The sequence below is a fragment of the Montipora foliosa genome, chromosome 9 (assembly GCF_036669935.1).
Source record: "Montipora foliosa isolate CH-2021 chromosome 9, ASM3666993v2, whole genome shotgun sequence".
In the NCBI taxonomy this organism is placed as follows: domain Eukaryota; kingdom Metazoa; phylum Cnidaria; class Anthozoa; order Scleractinia; family Acroporidae; genus Montipora; species Montipora foliosa.
The window spans coordinates 43207959-43215362 of record NC_090877.1 but is presented as its reverse complement, the minus strand read 5'-3'; the positions used below and the strand labels follow the sequence as shown (position 1 = coordinate 43215362).

The window sequence follows — 7404 nt, the reverse complement described above, 5'->3', positions numbered from 1 at the left end:
TAAAACTTTCTTGCAAAGCTAGGATGTTATTTCTTGATTCCCTTTTGACCGAAAAAATACCTATTTGAACTCGGATGTATAAAAATATTTTGTTATTCTGTTTAGATTATTGCCGCGTCGTGGTATATCAGTATTAGGCATCGGTTTGACGGGTCTAGAAAAATTATTGGTCTTTTCAGTCAAACAAGAGCAATATAGTACTAGCTAGTTTCTCGTGCGACCTCTAACCTAAAAAAAATTCAGCCACTTACTTTTGACCGATGGGCAACCCCAAACCAGACGTAGCTATTGTTATCTCTAGTTAAGATGATACTTGTCTTCATGCATTCCAATGAGATACTTTTAAGTTGCCAGGGACAAAGCTGAGATCGCTTTTGGGTGTGCCAGGAAAGAAGATTTACGACGAAAATTAATAACACCGTTTCGTCACCTTTGCTGGTTTCCTGCCAACATTAAGGAACGAAGTTCCTCCTTTATATATGTCTTGATCACAGCAATTTCATAATGAAGACATACACCAATCAAATGCGTCAAAAACGTTGTGCTTTGAAAGATATCTCATTTTACGGCTGAAACCCCGTGACAGGCTTCTTCTTTGTCTTTCGCCGGTCTTGACGTGCTGAAAGCAATATGCTCGACAATCCTTTAATATACGACAGGTGATAATGATTCATTTTGACACGGTCACTCCAAACGAATTGAAGTTGTTTACAGACAGAGCAAAAACGGTTCTGGAAATTTTTTGTAAAGAAACATGTGCAGTGAGTTCTTAACCGTTCTAAAACGGAAAACTGCGTTCAGGTTTTTTTTTTTAACTGTTTTTGGAACTTTTCTGCGTTTATCCTTTCCGTTTTTACCTTAGAAGGAAAATTGCCCGTTGGCCGGAATGCAGAAATTAAATTTAAAAGCGTTCCAAAATGATTATTTAGTTCATAAGTCTTTTTTTTCTCCTGTAATTTTTGAAAACCTTGACACCTTAATCTACGTTCTATTCTATGAATTGATTAATAAAACCGTCTTTCATTTCACTGAAGCATTCCATTAAATTTTCCGTTGACGCAATTGTATGCTGTCTTCTTGAGCCAGATACAGTATGTCACTTTTTTTTCATGGCATTTTGCAAGTAACATAAATAAGAGCGCATTCACGATAACAGTATTTAACAGCAAAATGTCTAAAATAATATTTTAAATTTATATTGTCAGAAAAGCCGTTAGGACTAAAAGCTAATTAAAGGCGGATTGATTTATTACAATTTTAGTAAAATTGTCTCTCAATATTTTCTTCTATTTACATCAGGGACAATTGCAAGCCGCCAAGTCTTATACATATTACGAAATTTCGTAATTTCGTTTAGCGCGATTGCTCGAGTCATCAAAACAACAAATAATAGTTATTGGACAGTCTTAAGCCATGTGCCAGTTTTCTTTTGTTAAAATCAATATCAATTTCGTTTATTTTTCCTTTGACGACAATATCCTTTATTAATTACTTGGAGGTTATTACAATAAGATGCCTTCGCCGTCTTAGAGGATAGGGAGCTTTAGCAACGACAAAGGCGACGGCAACGAGAATGCCACAAATTTACATATTTAGTTGGAAAAAAAACAATAGCTTTGCACACCCTGCACGTGCGTTTTTCATTTCTTTGCCGTCGTCAGCAAAACAACAACATGAAATAGCCAAATTTGAGGTTTTATCGAGGACGTCAGCACTTGAAGATAAATTTTCATTTTCTCCCCTGAACAAAGCGTGAGTCATATCGGTTTCATTCTTGAGGGACTGCGACACCATTGTCATATTTAAGAGCTTGGAATAGTCACGAAGTGATTACAATAACGCAAATTGATGTTTTGAGATGACGTTCTCGTTGCCGTTCCTGTCGTCGTTGCTAAAGCTCCCTAATTAATCTTGTTGCAGGTGTAGCACGAATTTCCGTGCATTCAGTTTCTTTGCCGTACTTCACAAATCAACCAAATTTTAGGAGCATATAACAATGAACCATTCGTTTTCTGTTTTGACTTAAAAACCATTCGTACCCATCCAGTTACAGGATAGTTCGCCCAGTTTGTGTACAAGATGAACAAGACGGAATAATCGCGAAATACTTGCGATAGCGCTAAGTTATATTTTGAAATGATGTTGAAAGAAAGTACAAATGAAGGAAGAAAAGACAAAAGCAACTAAATACCACCCTGAAATTAAATTCACAGCAAACAAACACTGGCATTTACAAAGGCGAAAGTTTCAAGAGTAATCCAGTCCTTGATGTGCGCACGCACTTCAAACCTATTGAAACATTTCAACACGGGCACTTGTCCTCGTACCACCCACCATGAGTCAAAAAAGACTTTGTCAATGGTGAAGCTCTGAGACTTCTCAGAACAAACTCTTCTAAAAAAAAATTTAAAGAGCTCATCCAAAATTTTAAATCACGCCTACATGAAAGAGGTTATCCCAAGAATCTGTTCAAGGGACCCTCTCAGAAGCGCAATTTAAAAACAGGGAACTGGCACTCCTTCAAAAACCACGGGAGAGCAAACGAATCTTGCCTTTCGTTACACAATACCACCCAGCAGCAATATATACTCGTGAGAGCCAAATTACAAAACTGAAAGGCTAAAACACGCGCTAGGGAGTCTTGTAGGCCTGTCACCCCGGTACACTGCTAAACTTACAACCGAGTTTAACAAAGTGGAAGATATGAATAGATTCAATTATTACTAATAATGGGCAATCATGTATCATTTCGGTTTCAAAACTGTGATTGCATGCGAATGCTATAATTGAGGTCAATTGGATCAGGAAGATTGATGTTCTAAATCAACTGTGAGGTTTGGACATCATACTGTGACGTCATGACCGGGATCGGGATTGGCCGATAAAAGAATTCGGGATGAAGAATTTTGGTCGGGATGGCGGGATTGAAGAACCCTATTGGGGGCCCTCGTAATCGTCGTCTTTGCTTAATCCACAATCTACGACGGCGACATTGACGAGAACGCCCCCTCCGGCAAAATAGAACTTTGCACTAACGTAAGTCTTTCCTGATCATTCCATCTGTGTGAAGTGTCTCTAAGAATAAATTGGGTACGAGTGGTCAGTCACAGTAGAAAGAGAAGATCATCTTCGTAAGCTCTCGTTGTCGTCAAAACCTCAAATTTGGTGATTTCACGTAGTTATGCAGAGTACCACACAAATATGTGCTAAAATGCTTGCCGCTCATGCAGCCCGATTATTTTCCCTCTTTTGCAAATTATCCGCCAATCAGAGTGTGCGAATTTCATTGACAGTCACGCCTTGTTAAAATGCAAAGTTCGTAATGTTGTAATTTGAACACCGTTGCATAGGTTGTTGAATTGACGTATTTACGCGTAGGTTTTCCAATTTAAAAGTTTCTGTTGGGTGGCCACGGTAAGGCGCGTTGCACTGTAATCCCCATTTACACGGAAGACCTTAGACAGCAATGACCAGAACCAGGTTGCTGACCTGCGGTTTTCGTTAAAACAATGGTTTTCTGGGGGTACTCAGTCTCGTGGGCTCAGAAAACCTGGTTGTGGTCATTGTTATTTAAGGTTTTACCAATTTATATACACGAGCAAGTTTTCCTTGACAAGTTTTTTTGACAATTTATATCATTGCTCTCGTAAATGATCAACGAGTTTTCCTTGACAAGGAATTATTTTTCGGGTCGACGATGAACAAGTTTAGCCTGTATCCTCAATAATTGTTATCCAGAGAGTACATAAACAAAATGAAGCTCGTTCCAGGCCAACTTGCTTTCGTTTTAGCCGCCATTTTGTGTAGGAGCATGAGCTTGGTACTGGGAACTAATCTCGTTAATATTCCTTTACGCATTCTCCTTGTCGTCCGTTTACACGAACTGGCAAGAGCCATAATGGGGCAATCATCATTAACAATTTTTCCTTGACAACGAAAAGGCAGCATGCTTGTCAAGGAAAAAATGTCAATTTTACCCTATTTCCATGAGCAATTTTTTGTTGTCAAGGAAAACTTGTCAAGGAAAGCTTGCTCGTGTAAACCAATGATATTCTTGTTTTGCTGCTTGCTTTGCCGTAGCCGTCGCCGTTTCTTAAACTTCCTGCTGCCGCTAAAGCATATAATGCTATGGTAATAGAAGACGGCCTTACGCACCAAGGTATGAAATCATCGGAATAGAATTGTTTCAACAGTCCATAGGCAGAACAAACGAGTACGACAAATTCAGATAGCTTTTGCATCAGGCTTCCAATCGAGGGGAACAGATAGATAAACAAAAATCCAGAAAAGTTTGGAAATACCCTTTTTCGCCTTTTACGGAACATACTGGTGCGTGTTGCAAAAATTTGCTTTTTCCATAAATAAACGTAGGTTATGTGTGACGGAAAGAAAATCGCGTGGAACTCGGAACATTGTTTAATTTAATTTGTAGTGAAATCCACAGTTGCCTTTAATATGGAGACAGTTTGAGTAACGCGGTGATTCGAGCAGATGCATGGAGAAAAAAAACTACTTGAAAAACGTGCGGTAGGTTAACTTTTTAACAACTCAAGTAAGAAAAACACAGGCTGAGCAGAACTTTCCTGTTGGTGTTGACCGAGTCGCTCGAGCTAGGTAATGGCTTTAAATTAAAGTTTTTGATGGACAACTTCCTGAGTCCTAAGTTAAGTGTGTTCGTCAAGATAAATGATACTCTAAGCAGAACTTTCGACTTGAGATGCAGTTTTTTTCTGGACCGTTTTTGACCGCCAAATATTTAACAATTATTAAATAATTTTTAGATTACATTTGATAATAAAAATTAACGGTAAAACTACGACGTTTCGAAGTCTCCATGACCTCATTATCAAGTAAAATGTTAAAACTGATGTAAAATTGTAGCTCAGAGATTATATACAAATAAAATGTGATAAACTTCATTATAATAATGAGCGTTCATTGCTATTGGTGTTTAACGTGTCAGTTCGTGCAGTATATGTTTAAATAAATACTTTTGCACGTATTGAGTCAGACTGCGTGTTTAGCTTTGGTTTTCGTTCGCGAATGAATAACATTTCGTGAAATAGGCAGTCCATTTTCCCGCGGATTAAAAAAAAAAATCGCCAGAGTTGAACAGCTCCCAGGGTCTTTCACTTCGGGTAGAGGAGCACAGAACACGTCATCAGAAAAGAATGCAAATGCGAGAAATTTACTCACAAATAATTAGTACATGGAAGTTTGGCAGTGTGGAAGTTTGGCAGTGTGGAAGTGTGGAAGTTTGGCCGTGTGGAAGTCTGGCAGTGTGGAAGTGTGGAAGGCTGGCAGTGTGGCAGTGTGGATTAGGGTTCGTGTTCGGGTTAGGGTTACTACCACACTGCCAAACTTCCACACTTCCACACTGCCAAACTTCCACACTTCCACACTTCAACACTGCCAAACTTCCAAACTTCCACACATCCACACTGCCAAACTTCCATGTACTAACTATTTGTGAGTGAATTTCTCGCATTTGCATTCCTTTCTGATGACGCGCTCTGTGCTCTTCTACCCGAAGTAAAAGCCGCTCCCAGCTGTCTGGATAGCTTACAATAGTTGGTTGATGGTTTCGACTAGAATCCACTCAAAGACTGGATTTTCTTTGAGGTTTACTTGCAATCATTGTTTAAGTTGCTTCTAACCGCGATGATCGTCTTAACTTTCATTTTAGTTACCGAATAAATGCTATTTATCCGCGCTTTCAGGTGGGTTCTGCAAGAATAATTCGTAATTACTTAACGCAGCAAATGCTTTGGATTTGAATTCGAGATTTCAAGATGAGTAAACATTTCACTTGCTTTTTTTTCATTCTAACTACCATGGTTGTCCGTCTTGCAATCGCATGATTTATTGGTGTATTCCCCCTCTCTTTGCTGTAAGGCCATCCCCCTTTTTTTTATTTGTTTACCGTCGAATACGTTTCCTGATATTGGGTCGGTCGGTCGGTTAAAAAAAAAACCTAAAAAAAAAAAATCATAAGCATTCTCGGAATCGGAGGCCTGGTACCCCGGCATCATAGCTGTGGAGCCAGGAAAACAAGAAGACGTGAACCCAAAATCAATATGGCGGAAAAGTTGGCGGATGTTGTGGCAAAATTCAGACAGCGTGGGAAAAAGGATCAACCACCGAAACTCCTGTGCGACATAAAAATGGCTTAAAAACGTCGTTAACTTTTTTTTTTTGGAAAATGCCCAAAATTTGGGTCGGTAGGACGACGCGAAACGGAGAAAAAAGGGGATGGCCTAATATAATAATGCATTTTATACAGTGTCAACTGTATTTACCTCTGGGATACTAATTAGGGACACTGCATAGAAATGAATCAATTAGATTCAATATCAAACCGTGGGCTGGTTTTGGCGGAGAGGGGAAAAGGATTCGAAGATTGAAAACTTCTCGGAGCAGAGCAGAGAACGAACAAACTCAACTGACCTACACGTGACGCCAAGTCTGGGAATCGAATCCGGGTTGACATTTTTGGGACATGAATGCTCCCAGCACTGCATCATCCCTGCTGTAGGGTTTTTGAAGACATTAATAGGGAGCTTAAGCAACGACAACGGCGACGGTAACGAGAACGTCACAAATTTGCATATTTAGTGGGCAAAAACAATAGCTTTGCACGCCCTGCACGTGCGTTTTTCACTTTTGTCCATTTCTTTGCTGTCGTCTGCAAAACAACAACGTGAAATAGCCAAATGTGAGGCTTTAAGCCCTGTCCAAACGAGCTCATGAGATTCGATGAGAGTGATCCTCGATGAGAGTGATCGAGAGTTGGCCAAACGAGATCGGGAATTTCAACCCTCGTCAACTCTCGCTCTCCTTTGATCAGCACTTGAAAATGAACTTTCATTTCTTTCTCCTAAATTAAGCGCCGTCCCGACCAGTCTCATTAGAGAGATTAAGCAACGAGTATTTTTTTCCCGCGAACGGCAGAGGGTCACGTGACCTGACATTTCCTGCGTTTGCCGTTTGCCGACCGCCGTTTCTACTCGCGAAGGACATTTTTCCCGTTTGTAGCGAACGCCAGAACGTGAGTATTTGAAGCCCATTTTTACCGACTATTTCTTTCATTTTGATCACTTGCTTCAGTTTATAGCTAAGCTTCGGTTATCATCCTACTTCTACATGAACTGCTTATAAAGCTAAAAGAGTTTCAAATTCAAGCGGAAAATACATGGCTTCTCCGCATCCATTTTTTCTAGTCGCAGTGAATGGCGACCGAGAACATTTGTCTTAGGAAAATTAAGAAATATGGGCCTGGCCTGTATTGAACTCTATCTGTATTTCAGTTAATAATTTTACCAATAAGTTGAAAAAGTTTCTTTTTGAGCGAACATTTAGTTAATACCTAGTTAGCCGTGTCGTCGGGAAACTTAAACAGACGAA

General features: G+C 39.6%; 1 protein-coding gene across 1 annotated transcript in view; it reads right to left on the bottom strand.

The window, feature by feature from the left end:
* Positions 1-502, bottom strand: part of LOC137970160 (melatonin receptor type 1B-B-like) — a 13352-nt gene extending 12850 nt beyond the window's left edge. Inside the window, exon 1 of the mRNA XM_068816666.1 lies at positions 252-502. The gene's annotated coding sequence lies outside the window, so the exon portion shown is untranslated. The remainder of the gene's footprint in view (positions 1-251) is intronic.
* Between the last annotated feature and the right edge of the window lie 6902 nt (positions 503-7404).